This window comes from Tamandua tetradactyla, chromosome 9, assembly GCF_023851605.1.
Source record: "Tamandua tetradactyla isolate mTamTet1 chromosome 9, mTamTet1.pri, whole genome shotgun sequence".
Taxonomy (NCBI): Eukaryota; Metazoa; Chordata; class Mammalia; order Pilosa; family Myrmecophagidae; genus Tamandua; species Tamandua tetradactyla.
In genome coordinates, this window is record NC_135335.1 from 107,369,806 (window position 1) to 107,387,493 (window position 17,688).

The 17,688-nt window shown below is 38.8% G+C and overlaps 1 protein-coding gene and 1 pseudogene across 10 annotated transcripts in view; one reads left to right on the plus strand and one right to left on the minus strand.

Moving 5' to 3' along the window:
- Positions 1-17,688, minus strand: part of PDE4D (phosphodiesterase 4D) — a 1,724,553-nt gene that overhangs the window by 1,487,180 nt on the left and 219,685 nt on the right. The window lies entirely within an intron of this gene.
- On the plus strand, positions 4,736-5,135 carry LOC143646262 (small ubiquitin-related modifier 2 pseudogene; annotated as a pseudogene).

Sequence of the window (17,688 nt, forward strand, 5' to 3'; positions counted from 1 at the left end):
TCTTACTATATTACTTTTATTTTTTTTCTCTATATTAACATTCTATATCTTTTTCGGTTATATTGCTAGTTCTTCTAAACCGATGCAAATGTACTAAGAGACGATGATCATGCATCTATGTGATGATGTTAAGAATTACTGATTGCATATGTAGAATGGTATGATTTCTAAAAAAAAAATGGACAGCACAATACTACCTAATTGTAATGTAATTATGTTAAAACACTGAATGAAGCTGCATCTGAGCTATAGTTGTTTTTTTCTTATATATTTTTGTATTTTTTATTTTTATTTTTATTTTTTCCCTATATTATCATTTTATTTCTTTTTCTGTTGTCTTGCTATTTCTTTTTCTAAATCGATGTATATGTACTAAGAAATGATGATCATACATCTATGTGATGATATTAAGAATTACTGATTGCATATGTAGAATGGAATGATTTCTAAATGTTGTGTTAGTTAATTAATAAAAAAAATGTACTAGGGGGCAGGCCATGGTGGCTTACTGGCAGAGTTCTAGCCTGCCATGCTGAAGACCTAGGAAAAAAAAAAAAAAAAAAAAAAGGAAAGCTGCTTTTTAACACCAAGAATCTTGTTCAATCCCCCTTCACACACACACACATACACAAGCACATGTATGCACACAAAAGAGAAGTTTTTTCCTATTTAGTTCTCTGGCATTGCTTAGGGAATGCAAAAGCACTGGCAGACCCCACAGAATAATCACCTGCACACTGAAAAGGGCGGCCATGCTGGAAAAACTGGAATAGAGGGAAGAAGTTATCAAAATCATCACCGTGCCATATTGCAGAGTGATAACTCAGGGGTACTCGGGACACCAAAGAACTGTCATCTGGAAATTTGTGTTCCATCCTCAATTGTTTTCCACTTTTTTGTAGTAATCACAATCAGCCCAAGAGATTACTTCCTGCCTTTCCAATTAAGTGAACAAGCCCCAGATTATTGCCCACGTACTGGGTTCTGGATTCATGTGTCCATATGTTCTGCAAAGTAGACAGCAATTTGTCCATTTGACTTGTCTCCATAAAACCTCATGTGCCTGCTGTATCTTAATGCACCATGCCCTTGCCTTAGGCTGCATCTGACTTCGAGTACTAGAAAAATTGACCTTAAGCTGAGGGAAACCCTTTATGGTTATTTTTCAATCAGTTAAAATTAAAACTCAAGAGCTGAAGTAAAACTACGAGTTTTGTGTCATTACTGCTTATTTAACTGTTAAACCTTTCCCAGTTGTGATGCATAAAATTAGATTTCACAAGTATAGAACTCCACAACTAAGGAAAATCAAATAGAAGCTGAGCATATTTCTTGAGATGGCAAGTATTTTTTCCTGTTCTTTTTTCCTCCTTGTATCATCAGTAGCAGGGCAGATTTAAAGATCAGAATCATGCCACCTTAAACTGCTGACATTTACTATGTAAGGTAGAGCCAAAAGATTTTATTTCAAGCCAAAGTCCATGGATGCAAAATACCAATCCAAAGGCTTACTTTGGGCTAGAATAAGGCAAGAGGATTTTTTCTGAAATGTATAAATATGGTGCCAAAATTAAAGCTTCAAACCATGAAAATAATTTTTTTCTGAAAGCATTCTGTCAACATAATTTGAAGAACATTCATGTCTCTTTTTATAAATGACAGGTATCTGAACCTATAGCTTTTTAAGGGTTCTTTTCTCTTCATCTTTGCACAATAAAATTAAAGTAGTTTCCAAGCCAGTTTTTAAAGGTTGCAAAAATACACTTTCATGGATAAGTATGTGTACTAGAAGAGAGAGTTTTGGAAACAGTTTTGTATAGCTCTTCTAAAAAAATGTAATGCCCCACTTCATGAATTCAAGTAACAATGTCAATGAACAGATTGCAAGCCAGTGGGAATAGAGGCTTAGGTTGTAAACCACTCAGATAAGCGCCCTAAGTAGGTTATCCAGCCATTCCTGGAGACTGTAGAAAAGGTTTTCGAATAGTACCATCTGTTAGACCCACCATCCTAAAAATATCACCCTGGCCTATTGTCACTTCAAAACGCCATGGGAGGTCACTCCACTTGTGTTGGCACAACTTGGATACAATCCACCATCACATCTTGGATCTCGGCTTTCTAAACCATGACTTTGATCTAAGTCCAGTTCACAGATGCGATCAGAGCCTCGAGATACCAGACACTCCTGGATATAGCATGTCTTCTGGCAGGCTCTTTCCTTCTCAAACCCCACCTTTAATTTGCAGCCTTTCTCATCAGTCCAAGCTGTGAGTTCTCCACATGTACCTTCAGCTCAGACTGTGACTGAGGACGGCCAACAACCTCCCCTCCCCTCACTGCCTCCTGAGCAACTGATGGCAAGGGCCACAAGTACAGGTGCTTACAGGGCCCAACAGGTTACATAGAGAGGAAGGCAGACATAAGTTATCAGAATTGTATGCACAGGTAGGAGCCAGTGAATGTCCCCATCTAAAGGGGGCAAACCCTGCCCGGCCCCAGAAGGTTGCAGATGTGCAGGAATGCAGGACAGATGTTTTCAAGTGGTCTGATTAGTCAAGAGAAGCCAGAAATCTATGGTTATGTATGAATTATCTTAATTTTCAAATGTTGGCTCAAGTTTTTCCTTAACTGCTTTGGGTCTATCAAAATATAATAATTTAGGTCTTATGCCAGTTTGAAAGGATGTATGTACCCTAGAAAAGCCATGTTTTAATCCTAATCCCATTTTGTAAGTACAGCCGTTTCTTCTAATCCCTATTCAGTACTGTATGTTTGAAACTATAATTAGATCATCCCCCAGGAGATGTAACTCAATCAAGCGTGGTTGTTAAGCTGGATTAGGTAAATATGTGTCTCCACGCATTCAGGTGGGTCTTGATCAGTTTACTGGAATCCTATAAAAGAGGAAACATTTAGGAGAAAAAGGAGATTCTGAGAGAGCAGGACAATGCAGACAATGAGAAGCAGAGTCCACCAGCCAGCGACATTTGGAGATGAAGAAGGAAAATGCCTCCTGGGGAACTTGATGAACAGGAAGCCAGGAGAGAAAGCTAGCAGACGACGCCATGTTCACCACATGCCTTTCCAGATGGGAGAGTAACCCTGACCATGTTTGCCATGTGCTTCTCACTTGAGAGGGAATCCCTGAACTTCATTGGCCTTCTTGAACCAAGGTATCTTTTCCTGGATGCCTCAGATGGGACATTTCTATAGACTTGCTTTAACTGGGATATTTTCTCAGCCTTAGAACTATAAACTAGCAACTTATTAAATTCCCCTTTTTAAAGGCCATTCCATTTCTGATATATTGCATTCCAGCAGCTAGCAAACTAGAGCAGGTCTTTTGTGGCAAAGTGCCTTTCTTTAGGTTTAGGAGTCTGGCTCTGAAATTACACTATTATGCTTGTATGTGGATGCAACCTCATAAAAATCCCTACTCTGTTTTCTTTTCTTAGAGACCTTTCAGGAGCATCAGCTGATGGTGGCATTTGTCTGAAGGACATGAGTGAAAGAAGATCCACAGGCTTAGTGCCAAAGAATTCCACCTACACCTGCTATTGCTTTAATTGATTAAAGTCGACAACAGACAGATAACAGGGTCTCAGGTGCCATTTCCAATCTCACATAGGTGTGTGCTCAGCCATCCTTGGCAGTACATTCTGGAGGCCATTCGAACTTCTTGGATCACCCAGAAGTAAAGGTAAGGAACTGCATTTGTGGTGGTAGAGGAAAGGCCTCTGCACAGAGTGTAAAGACCACAGTCAACAACAGCATGGTCTCTAATTTCCATCTGGTGTAGCCACTGTGTGAGAGCTCCTGAGTTGTCTACCAATTATCCACTCTCTCCTTTTTCTTTACTAACAGGACTTCAATTTTTGGCTAGACATATTTCTGCATGGAAAAAGAGACGAAATTTCCCAGCCTCCCTTACAGGTAAATGAGACCATGTGACTACATTCAGGCCAGTAAAATACCAGAGGAAGTATTTTATGAGAATTTGGGAAGGAAGGAGGTCAGATATTGCCCTTTCGGCTGGCTGGAATGCAGAGGTGATAGCAAGAGCTCCAGCAGCTATTTTGGATTATGAGTTAACCTTGAGAAAGGAAGCCATGTGCTTGGATAATGGAAAACAGAGATGGAAGAAGGGTGGGACCATGATGACTTTGTAGAATTCCCATACCTGCCCCAGACTGCCTACTTCTCGACTTCTGTTACATGCAAGATTAAACCTTTGGGTATGTATTTTAGTTTGCTAAAGCTGTCAGAATGCAATATACCAGAAATGGAATGGCTGTTATAAAGGGGATTTATTAAGTTACAAGTTTACAGTTCTAAGGCCTTAAAAATGTCCAAACTAAGGCATCCAGAGAAAGATATTTTGACTCTGAAGAAAAGCCAAATGGTATCTGGGTTTCCTCTGTCACATGGGAAGGCTCAGGACCAGCATCTGCTGGACCTTTCTTAGCTTCTCTGGAGCAAGCACTGGATTTTTTCTCTTAGACTCCCTTGGTTCTTTCCAGGTTCTGGCTTGCTAAGCACCTCATGTGAAGGGCACATGGCACTTCTGCTAGACTCTGGTTCCTGTCTAGCTTCTATTGGCTCTCTCAGCTCCTAGTATCTCCTGGGGCTTCTGCATTTCCAAACATCTCATCTCAGCTTTCTCGATTTTGGCAATCCAGGCATCTCTGACAGCACTGCAAGTGACTTCAAAATATCTATGTGCGGTGCTGCTTGTGTGCTCGTTTGGTGTGGACCTGGTACCTCTTTTGTGAAGCGGTAGCTGAGGAGACTCCGGCTCTCGCTATGGCAGACCAAAAGCCCAAGGAAGGAGTCAAGACTGAGAACAACGATCATATTAATTTGAAGGTGGCGGGGCAGGATGGTTCTGTGGTGCAGTTTAAGATTAAGAGGCATACACCTATGAACTAATGAAAGCCTATTGTGAACGACAGGGTTTGTCAATGAGGCAGATCAGATTCCGATTTGATGGGCAGCCAATCCATGAAACAGACACACCTGCACAGTTGGAAATGGAGGCTGAAGATACAATTGATGTGTTCCAGCAGCAGACAGGAGGTGTCTATTAAAAAGGGAGCCTGGTACTTTACTCCAGAACTCGGTTCCTACAGACCAAGAATACATTCTCAATTAGGAAAACCGCAATTTGGTTCCACCACATCCTGACTACTATAGTATAGTTTTCTCTATTCTTTCATTTTACCCTTCCCTGTTCCTTTATTGTACATAAAGTAACTGGTGTATGTGCACAAGCATATTGCTTTTTTTTTTTTTAACTAAATGGCCAATGGTATGTTTTAATCGACATCAAATGGAGATGGGATGGGGAAAAATACTGGTTCTGTGAAAATACCCCCTTTCTCCATTAGTGGCATGCTCATTCAACTCTTATCTTTATATTCCAGTAAGTTATTTTGCTTTCACTGTTTAACAAAAACCAACAACATAAAAAAAATCCTTGCATATCTTGTTCGATTGGAGAATTTTAATGTTTTTCATTTATCATTGTAAAACCAAGGACAATTTTATAACTTTTTTGTACGTAGCTGTTACATGTAGGGCAATCTGTCTTTAAGTAGGGATAAATTACTCTAAAAGAAATGAATCCTAGATAGTTTTCCCTTCAAGTCAAGTGTCTTTGTTGTTTAAATAAAATTCTTGTTTAAAATGAAAATATATATATATATATATGTGCATCTCCCTCCAAATATTTCCCCTTTCAAAGGACCCCAGTACACTAATTAAGAACCATCTTAATTTCACATAGGCAGAGTTACATCTCCATCTAATCAAAAGGTCATACCCACAATTGGGTATGTAACATCTCCATGGAAACAACCTAATCAAAAGGTTCCACCCTACAATACTGAATTGGGATTAGAAGAGCAAGGCTTTTCTGGGTGTACATAACATTTTCAAACCAGCACAGTATGTAAGTCACTATTTAGGAAAACATTTGCATTTGCTCACAGCTGAATATAATTGCTAAGAAGTATAGTGACCTTCCCTGGGCCATCTTTCCTCCCCCTAATCCTTTTAAACTTATTGTGCTCTAAATTCTCCTATATATTAAAAAAAAACCCATCACTCTTCTATCTTAATCAATACATGCCATTCCCCTGAAAATGCAATTTCCCATCCAAGGAAAGATAGTGAGGTTTCTTTCTGTATCTGTTCAGCCTAGCAATCCTCATAGTTATTGACCAACTACATTTCTCCCTTCTCCCTGGAGACTAACTGGAATAAACATACCCTCTGAATGAAAATGATGCTGCTGATCCATCATCCCTAAAGTATTTTGAGAAATTTATTTTTCTTTTTGTATTAGGTTTACAAAAATATCATGCATAAAATAACAGACCTCTCAGATACCACCCTATTATTCACACCGTGCATTAGTGTGGTACATTTGTATTGCAATTCATGGGGAAAAAATTTATAAGTGTAAATTGTACTGTTTAACTAGAGTCCATCTTAACAATGTTTACACAAACAGTGCACCTATGTGTTTTTTTAATGTTAGTTCTAGCAACACATTATTTTTTGCTCTCTTTTTACCACTCTCTCTCTTTCTAAAGATAGGAAGTATGACTAGATATGGCAAGGAGTGAAGGCTGAGGCCATAATAGACAGTAAAATTAAATGGCTCACCTAGTGACAGAACCCACTGCTTCGGCTTCTAATTAGCACTGTACCTTAACCCACTGACATAAGCAGCCTTAGACATCTGCCCAAATATTGGTATTTTCCATCTCAAGTTTGAATGGCAGGACCCTGAAGGCAAAACATTTCCTGTGGAGATTCTGTCTTTCTGTCTGCTCTTGCTTTTCTAGCTCAAACAACTCAATTTTGTTGTGCTTCAAAGTACAGTTCAAGGGACATTTTATAAGTTAAGCTAACAGCCTGGAGATATCACCTGTGTAACTCATCGATTAGAGAAAAAAAATTAAGGTCTGTATAACCATTTTGCAATGGGTGGGGCAACCTTGAAAAAGACTCACTTATAACATCAATATCTGTGATTATTTCCAGTGGTATTACCACAACTCTCCATGGAATTATTTAATACCAGTGAATGAACCTTAGAACATTTTGGAGAAAATACACAGCCCAGGGGAACTGCTTGGGGTGCAGTTAAAGGCAACAGGATCTATTCGAGCTATTTTAAGAAGAAAACCTTTTATACAGATAATTAAACAGGGGTCTGAGAATTATTGGGGAGAGCTGAAGGAATACATCGAAGTTGTACATTCAGAAATAATTCCCAAAACCATACAAACAGAACCAGGCCACCAGAGGAACTGCTGTCTCCTCTGTGATCAAGAAGCAGTTTACCAATTTGAGGAGCTGCTGGTTCCATAGCCACAGGGTTTTACCGCAATCAGGAAGCAAAAACACCAATGGAACAGCAGCTAAGCGACAAAACCACCATGATGCAGAGGCCACCAGATGACAAAGCTGCTGCTGCTGCAGCTGCTGCCACCGGCTTCCAAAACATACAGCACCTGCTGTGTTCTTTGCTAGCACTGCCACTACCCCACACCCTGCCTCTTAACATTTTCTCATCACTCACGATTGGAATCAATATTATTGAACAAATCTGTGAGTAATGGTGAGTGAGTGAATAAATGATGTTGATGATGATGTTAGGCCTCATGCGAAACTTGCTAGATTTAGCGTTCACTGTACTTGACTGCTTAAAAAGGTGACACAGGGGGTGTACAGGTAGTTCAGTGGTAGAATTCTCACCTACCATGTGGGAGATCTGGGTTCAATTCCTGGCCCATGCTCTTCCCCAATACAAACAAACAAACAAAAAACCAAAAACAAGCAAACAAACAAAAAAAACAGACCAAAAATGCAACAAATGGTGCTGCAATAACAGAATACTCAAATGGAAAAAGAATAAACTGTGACACCCCCCCCACCCCCACCATACAGCATACCAAAAAAAAAAAAGTGTACCACAACAAGGACCCCTTGGCTTGGAAGGACCAGAAAACAAGGATATTGGCAGAGGTTAGTGTGTGATGCCTGGCCATGCTGGCAGTGCCTCTGGAAGCTTATTACACTGCTATTCAGCTGACATGCAACCAGGAAACTGGACACTCATGTCCATCAACACAGCTACAAAGGCCAATGCCATGAATTCATCAGTCATGTTTTTACAGGTCAGGAAGAAAAATATATTGATAAATAAAAAACAAAGCAACTGGAAGCAAAAATAGAGGAAAGAAAAGAGTTTCAGTCCCCATGGAAGGCAAGCAGAAAGGGCAAATAGAGGGCACCAGAACAGAAGACAGATATGTTTCAGCAACACGGGGAAAGGAAAGCAATCATTGAAATCAGAGGCAGGGTTTTGCTTCCAGAAGGTTGGATAGGTCCTGAGAATCAACCTTCACTCATACCCCTGTCCCAGACAGCTACAATTTATACCAGTAGGTTGGTCCCATATGCCTCTGCTACTAAATAATTTTTTGAATGTCATTATACTGAATGCAGAATCAAGCTGTGTGGTGAATTCATTTTTAAACTACCTGGCTTATTTTTCTGAGCTGTCTTTGTAAAGAAATTTCACTATTGCTCTTTTAACATCTATAATGAATTATCCATGCCATGCCTTCCTTTCATATCAGCTAATCTTTCTATTCGATGTTCTATTAGCTGCAATTTCAATTCATTAAAAAATTATATCATCCTGGGACTAAAGCCTGATACTTACTTCTTATGCCAGAGCAATTACATTTCAAAGAGTAAATTTTATGTGCCTTTCTACTTGGAAATTTTACTAGATTCCTGTCTTTGGACTTCTGTTGAGATGAGAACAAAAACATCTGAAAAACTCAAGCACTGGAAATTGAGAGTTTCGGATTATATTATGTACCTTATATGTAAAGTAGGACTGCCGATGTGTATAGAAATTTTTGTTTTATGTTTCCTTGATAATACTACTAACAATAATGGTAACAATATAAGTAAAAATAAAGTTCTCTTCAACCAGTATTCCTAATGAGTCTTTACAGAACAAACCTAGGTGGTCAATCCTACACATTTCACATCTTCATTTACCACTTAAATGCAGTCTTCCAGTCCCCACTGTTATTAATAACAGCAGTACTGTTAACCCTATAAGATACTATTTTTATTATCTTCTCCATTTTATAGACCAAAATCGTAGATTCTGAGGGTTTAATAGTTATGGGGCTAGTAAGTGACAGAGCAGGGATTTGAACCCAGGCAGCTTAACAGCAGAGCCCACATATCTCACCACTCTGCCATACTGTAATGGTCCCTTGATTGCTTCCCAGTGACTGATACAGATGGGAGTATGAGGATTCTGAAGGTAAGTGAGAGGTCCTATTATGAAAGAGAAGATGGATTACGCACAGAGATGGACAGGGTTCCCACACTGCTGATTCCCAGGGAACAAGAGAGATATCAAGCGCAACATCAATTCCTGGCTGTTTTTTCTTTCCTTCATCCTTTTGCCTTTTACTTCTCTAGCTTCCTTTTTGATCACTGCAATTGGCTGTTGGTTCTCCTAGCCAGCATGTGCGGATGGCAGAGGCACTGATAAATGATCACGTTTTGGCTGATTGTATCAGATACATCATGGTATGTTACACTGAGCTAAGAAATTGTCTTATTCTGATATAGTATTCTCTGGATGATACCAAACACTGCTGTTGGCATGGTCCATTCAGAAAGGACTTTATATGACAAAGCAACCAACCTCTCCAATCCCTGTTACCATGGCGACACAGACCTGCCATGCCAGGGCCTGGGACTTCCAGATCAGCCACATAATTTACCCAAAGCAAAATGCCAGTGCCCCGTGGCAGCAAATCAAAGAGTTATTTTGCACATTATTTAATATAAGGTTTCACTCAAGTTTAATTTTCAGACATTACAAAGAAGAACTTCCTAAATGTAAATAAACAAGAAATAAATGAAGTCAAATCACTGACAAACACTGGTGACTATGGTGAATGGTAACGTGAGTGATTTTAGGTACTGTCCCCACTGAAGAGGAAGAAACAAAAATAGGCTTTTATTGTCTTTCAAAGGGAAAACTGAGTCTGTCTACATTCATTCATTCATTCGTTCAACCAACAATCAAAAGACATCAATTTGTACACTTACTATAAAAGGATCACAAGAAGGAAGATATAATCCCTGACTTCAGGAGACCTCCATTCTACAGTGTTGAGATAAGAACATACATATGGTCTTCTACATGAGGGAAGTCTGAGATACAAAATGAATGCAAAGAAAAATGCTATTCCAGAACAAGATTTCTGGGAATATGGTCTAAACAGAATATTCTTATAAAAACAAGATAACTTGGGGAAAAAAAAACCAACAGAAAAGGCTCCAAGGGTAGGTTTTACAAGGAAGCAGTTACTACTTCATGACTTGGGAGTAGTAGCTGATTTGCCCCCTATAAAGATCTGGGTAAACAGATCTAAGGAGAATCAGTTGACAGGAAGACAAATCAAGGTCAGGGTCAAAAGACCAGAATTAGGTTGCCAACCCAAGGAAGGGAATGAGTGCCTTAAGAGCTGGGAGGGCTGGGGTTATTGCCTTGAGATGGTCACGCTAGAGTCCAAGAAGCAGATGGACGTGCAGCAAAGAGACCAGGACTTGGGGGCTGAGGCTCCTGTGGATCTGCATGCTGGGTCTGGCTGTGGCCCTTCATACTTCATCTGGCTGGGCCAGGACAAGACAAAGTGTGAGAGAAGAGAGTGAGTGAGTATCTGACCACCTGAGACTGAGCTGAGGGAGAGCAAGGGGAGGCAGTGATGTTTCTAAAATGCAAAAGAAAAAAAAGGATTTGGATAAAATAGAAAAGGAGGAATAACTTCCCATTTCTATTGCATTCTTCGAATAGGGAGCAATAAGGAAAGTTTCTTGTTCCTTAAGGGTTACTTAACATATTACCTCAAAACCTTTCGAGGAGGATGATCCTTTTAGTAAAACACATTTATTAATGTGTCTTCTGAGCTTTATTTAATGCCTACATACATCTCCCAAAGTTTATCTTGTGCTCATTATCTATGCACTAATATTTGAAATCATTCAGAAAACAATTATCTTGTCTTTTCGCTTGTTCTCTTTCTTGCCTGTGTACCCCACATATGCTTTCTTCTACCTTTCTAGTTACATATTTTTCTTGCTGAGGAAGACATACTCCTGCCTCAAATGCAATCTCTCACATTTTTGTAAATACCTTTCCTTAGATTAAAGTCAGGTGGGTGATTGGAATGTTCCTATAGGAGCAAAAAATGGATAGGTTTATTGCTGGAGAACAATATCTTCATCTCCTCTATCAGTGGTTTTTAATCTGTGACTGGGGATGACTGGTGAGAACAGAATCAAAAGAAGCAGGTGCAATTGCTTTTATGGCAATCAGGAAAGGCAGGTGTGGCTTTTTAAGCTATGTACCGAAAGTATATTCCTTTTTTTCACACAAAGCTGTAAAAAAAAAAAACTGGCTCAAAGTCCCAACCTCACATGAAGAAGGGAGCTTGCCTATTCAGCCTTATTTTGACAGCATTAACCTGGGAAAGCAACACAGGGAGAAGTTCCACACCCAAGTAAAATCCAGTTGTTTCTGGAAAAGCTAAATGAGAGTGCATGACCCAAGAAGTAACCCAGGATGCTCACGCAGAAGACCTGTCTTTTAACCTAGCAACAGCACAAAATGAACTTGTTACCAAAGACACACCTGCTACTTCCTAAGGGGAAAACATGAAGAATGGCAGTGAGCATGAGGGAATCCTGTGGCTGGGGGGAGGACAGAGCTTAGGGGTCAACCTCAAACGACCAAGGGACCAGAAAGAAGATGGGAGTTAAGGGTTTATACCAATTAAGTATAAATTTCAGTATCTAACACTGTAGCTAGGTCTGATTTTAGTCATCTCAGAGGGACAGTGCTGAGTCATCAAGTCTTCCCTCAGAAGTTACTGCATGTGTGGTTTGTCTCTGTGCTCCTGCTCTCATCAACAGTAAACCAGATTTAAGGATTCAACGCACAGGGCTTGCATTGGAAGAGGGGTGCATATAGTTGGAGAATGAATGGAGAACTTCAAGAGGCAGAGTAGACTGCATAATCGATGGTCAAGTGAGAACTGCTTAGTTGTATTTCTGGTTGAGTAAAAATCATTTTAGGAAGTGAACCATAATCTCTAGGCCAACTTGTAACAACACCGTTATCAGCATCGCTGCTGTCAGTAACAAGCACCTTAAAAACATGATCTCAAATGCTCACCAATACCCTACAAAGTGGGTAAGCCTCACTCAATAAGAACCTTCTTTATACATGATCAGTCATGTGATTGATGACTGAGTGGTTCTTCAGCAATGCCAGGTAATGTGTCATAGTGATAAACACGTAGTAGGTGCACAATAAATATTGGCTGAATTTAAGAATCAACACATTGATCAGAAACTCAGTAATTTAAGAGTTAACATGTATACATGTTACTCAATGTATACATGCAGATTAGTCGATCATTGATACAGAATATTAAGGAATGAAATCATGATTCAATAAATCAATAATTCAAAGGATTAATGGTAATTCTGAAGGAAGAAAATGAGACTAGTGAGGTCAAGCAAGTCCCCCCAGGTCACATATTTGCAAAACAGAGTTCAACCTGAGGTCAATCTTATTTCTTACACTGCAATATACTGACAAACATCTTCGTTACCCCCATACCCCCCAAATCTCCTAGGAATCCTCTTTGCCTAATCATTTTGAACTCGGGCAGTTCCTCTTGTCATGTCCTCCTTATCCAATACTTGAGCCTCTTCAATGCAGCCAGTTTCCAGGTATTTACCAGCCTATTTAATATTCTCTGATAACCAGCTTACCCTTTCTCGCCCTTTTGGTCAACTCTGTGCCAAAAACAAGCAGGTGAGGGCAGAGTGAATGTCATTAGTTCTGTTCATAATTACACTTTCTGACCCCGCTATAGTTGCATAGGTTCATGAACCAATGAGTTCTGATCAATGATTTGTGAGTCAAAATGCCTTGTGCCACATCTGTACCAGGGAATTTAATCATTTATGGTGAGACTCTTTAGAATGAGAACCCTTTTTCCTCTCAAGCATGGCAATTGACAACCTTCAAAAGGTGGCTGCTCCACCCACCCACCCACATCCTTGAGTGACAGTGATGAGCAGAGTGCCCTGCTGACCCACCATGGGCACAGCATGAGCAAGGAAAAACCTCTGGTGTAGTAAGTCTCTGATCATGTTACAGCAGCACATCTTGCTTCCCAACCTGCAGCCTGCCCTATGGAATTCACACTAGCCAATCCCCATGGTTATGTGAACCAATTCCTATAATAAATTTTAAAAGATTTATTTATTTATATTTGATTCAAACAATGCCCCTATACATACATATAGATACAGATACAGATACAGATTAGATAGAGATAGAGATAGAGATAGAGATAGAGATAGAGATAGAGATAGAGATATATCTCCATCCTATAGGTTCAGATTCTCTGGAGAATCCTAACTAATACAGGATACTAGGAATAGAGAGAAGAGAAGGCAATTATGTCCCACTGAAATACAATCCTCAATACATTCTCATTGAGGAGATTACAGTTAGAACTCTGCTCAAGAGATGTGAAATAGACCAAAAAAATTGTTATGAGACCCAACTTCCGTCTGTTTGATCTTCTTCTAGGGACTGCTGTTGCTGAAAGCCTTTTAACCACAGAAATCCCATTTGCTTTTGTCTCCAGATCTTGAGGATAAGTGGAGGGTCAGATGAGTCATCATCTTCTGGGAACCTAAAAATTTGCAGCTGCACTTACAAAAATTTCATATTTTTCTGTCAAGAGATAGCATTGAACAGAATTTCACATTTCTCTGCCAAGTGGTAACAATAAAGATGATAACTAAAAAGGGTTAAATCTTAATGGACTGCTTACTGCATTCGTTAAAATTTCAATAGCTTCATGGGCCATCTCCTGTACAACATACCTTAGGGTATAAATGAGAAATTTCATTTTACTGATGTTTGATGTTTAAAAGATTAATTTTGTTGTCCTTGGTTCCTGATAACCATTCATAAATAAACATATGGATCATCACAGAGTTTCAGGGTGGCAGGGGGAAGTTACCTTTTAAAGGAAAATGGACAGTTCTGTTGCTAGCTGTTTATCATCCTCAGTGCATGTTTTTCCCTCCTATTATTGAACAAGTACTTACCAGCTGCACAGAGTCTTAAAGCAAACTTGACGTGCACTATGTTTCCAGAAATGCCATCAGATTTCCCATCCTCATCAGAATTATGGAGATAAAGCTTTGGGTATGTATGATATACACAATTACATCTACTGCTACATAATATTAGAATCTGACTTTCAAACATTATATAATTCCTTCTTTTTTATTTTCAGGCAACATTTGGGATTTGCTGCTCAAATCACATAGCTATTCTACCATTCTGATCTTTTACCATTCCTTCACCATGCTTAAATTCTATTCTCCCCCCAATTCTTGCCAAACAAAATTATATTCCAGTCAAGAGTAAAACAAACTGCAGGTAAATCCACTGACGGGGAAAACTGCAATTCGTTCACCAATACCTTCTGAGTACTAACTGAATGCCAGGCACTATTCTACATTCCAAAAATATAGCAATAAAAACAACAGAGAGGGTCCTATTCTCATGAGGCTTCCTTTTTAAAAAACCTTTTTTTATTATAAAATATAACCTATATTCAAAGCAAAGAAAGAAAAAAGCAATAATTTTCAAAGCACACTTTAACAGAGAAGGCAAACACTGAATAAAATTAGTTCAAATAAGTTCTATGAAAAAAATGCAGTGTGATGGGATAGAGTGATGGTACAGGTGGGGTCACCACAGGAGGCCACTCTAGGAAAGTCAGATTTGATGTGAGAGCCAAATGATAATATCTGGGGAAAGTGCCATAGAAAAAGATGGAGTAGCAGGTGGAAAGAGCTTAAAGTGAAAAATAGCTTAGCCTATTTAAAGAAGAGAAAGAAGACCCATGTAGCTGGAGATGATGTCAGAGAAGAAGGCAGTGGTCAGCTCAGGAAAAACCATTTAACTCAAGGTACACGTCTTGGACTTTATTCCAAAAGAAACTACTGAAAATTTTCAAGTAAAAAATGACGTGAAGAATAGATATGCAAATGTCATACTAAAAATCTAAAGAAACTGGTAGACCTTCTCAGTTTTCATAACAGACTGCCAGTTCTAGCAGCCTGAAATTCTGGATGTACAGGGATTTTCCCTGAATCCAGAGCAGAGAAAATACCTGAGTTCCAAGTTCTCATCAGAGCACCACGGCTTGCATGCACCCCCTTTTCAGAAAGGCCACTCAACCTGGGATGCTCTAATGAGCTACTTCCTGAATTCTTACTCACTAACCTCTGCCAGATGATTTGTTACCAAGCCATTATCCAACAAAAGATAAGTTGGGCTTTACAGAATTTCCTTAGGAAGGAGCTGGAAATAAAACCAGCTAAATTGCGAAATATTAAATTTTTACACTAAAATATATAAATGTACATTTATAAATTTATGTAATTATATAGATTTTATTTATATATTTATAAATATATAAATTTGTATATATTTTATATACAAATTATATATAAAATATAAATTAAATACATAAATTTATATAATTATATGTTTTTATATATTCTTTTTTAAATCATTGTTCAGTATATTTTTATTAAATACATTTAACTTTTAACTTTGCTGTTTAATTTTTCAAAGTTCACTTTTTTCCCACTATGTAGGTGATACAAAAGTAAGGTGGAAGGGCAACTTCTGTTTTTCCTGCAATTTCCTAGTGGTTGGTCAAATATGAAAACTAATAGGCAGAAAAAATTAAAAATTAAAGAAAAATCTAATCCCTGTATAGGCTACTGTACATAGAATGACAGTCTTTTAATGGGAAGAACAATGCAAGTGTATGTGAAATGAAAGTTAAAATTTCAAGTTTCAGGAAAATCAAAAGCAAAACCTATTTTCCGTGTTATGAAGTCTAGCATAAATTCAGTAGGGAAAAGGGGTTCGGCTAGAAGAAAGAAGTTCTTGGCTCTAATTCAAATCCCCAAATTTTCTAGCCATTTAGCTTTTTTTTTTCTTTTTTGACTTTTAACTTCTTTTTTTTATTGTATAGTATAACATATATACAAAATAAAGAAATAAAAAAGCAGTAGTTTTCATAGCACTCTTCAACAAGTAGTTACAGGACAGATCTCAGAGTTTGTCATGGGCTATCATACGATCCTCTCATGTTTTTCCTACTAGCTGCTCCAGAACGTAGGAGGCTAGAGGACTTAAATATTTTTTTTATCATCACAATCGACTTTTTTTTCCTTCTTTTTTTGTGAAAAATAACATACATACCAAAAAACTATAAATTTCAAAGCACAGCACCACAATTAATTGTAGAACACATTTCAGACTTTGACATGGGTTACAATTTCACAATTTTAGTGTTTTTTTAACTTCTAGCTGCTCTAAGATACTGGAGACTAAAGGAGATATCAAGTTAATGATTCAGCATTCATATTCATTTGTTAAATCCTATCTTCTCTGTATAACTCCAGCATCACCTTTGATCTTTCCATCCCTCTCTTTAGGGGTGTTTGGGTTATGGCAATTCTAAATTTTTGATATTGGGAGTGTCTGTCACTAATATGAGGTAGGGAGATGGAACTATCTGGTGTTCTGGAGAGACTGGGCTAGGTTTCAGGACTTATCTGGACCTGGGACCTATCTGGAGTTTATAGGTTTCTGTACTCTAGTGGATGGAACGCTTGTGGAATCTTACATATTGCCCTAAATGTTCTCTAGGATTGGCTGCAATGGTCCTGGTGGGGGTTGGCAGGTTATGATAGGTAGCAAGGTCTACCTGAAGCTTGCATGAGAGCAACCTCCAGAGTAGCCTCTCAGCTCTATTTGAACTCTCTCTACCACTGATACTTTATTAATTACACTTTTTCCTCCTTTTGGTCAGGATGGAATTGTTGATCCCATGGTGCTAGGTCTGGATTCATCCCTGGGAGTCACCTTCCACATTGCCAGGGAGAGTTTCGCCACTGGAGGTCATGTCCCATGTAGGGGGAGGGCAATGATTTCACTTGCAGAGTTGGGCTTAGAGACAGGCCACATCTAAGCAACAACAGAGGTCCTCCAGAAGTAACTCTTAGGCATGCCTATAGGTAGTACATAATGTCTGCATGCCTCCTGATTGGGAGCATGGCCTATTGATTGGGTATCCCTAAAGTTTGACATAGTATCAGGGGATTCCCTGATGGTAAGGCTTAATAGTTCCATATTCTTTCTCCCCTCCCTCAGAGGACTTTGCCAATACTTTTTGATTATCTGCTTGATATAGGGTAGGATGTTTCCAGGCATTACAATAATCTATACAGGATTAAAGGACCTCTTTCTTATTCTGGGCTCCCTGTGTTTCAATTGTTCAAATGAGCTACAAAGATAGGTTGAATTAGATTATGCACTATAGAAAATTTCAGTTCCAGATCAAATAAACCTTTCTTCCATTGGTCTCAAAGAGTATGTGTGGTTCTAAAATATAGATACTGTCTTCCTTACCCCTATGTTCTGAATTACTTTAACCCCAACCTGTTCGGCTT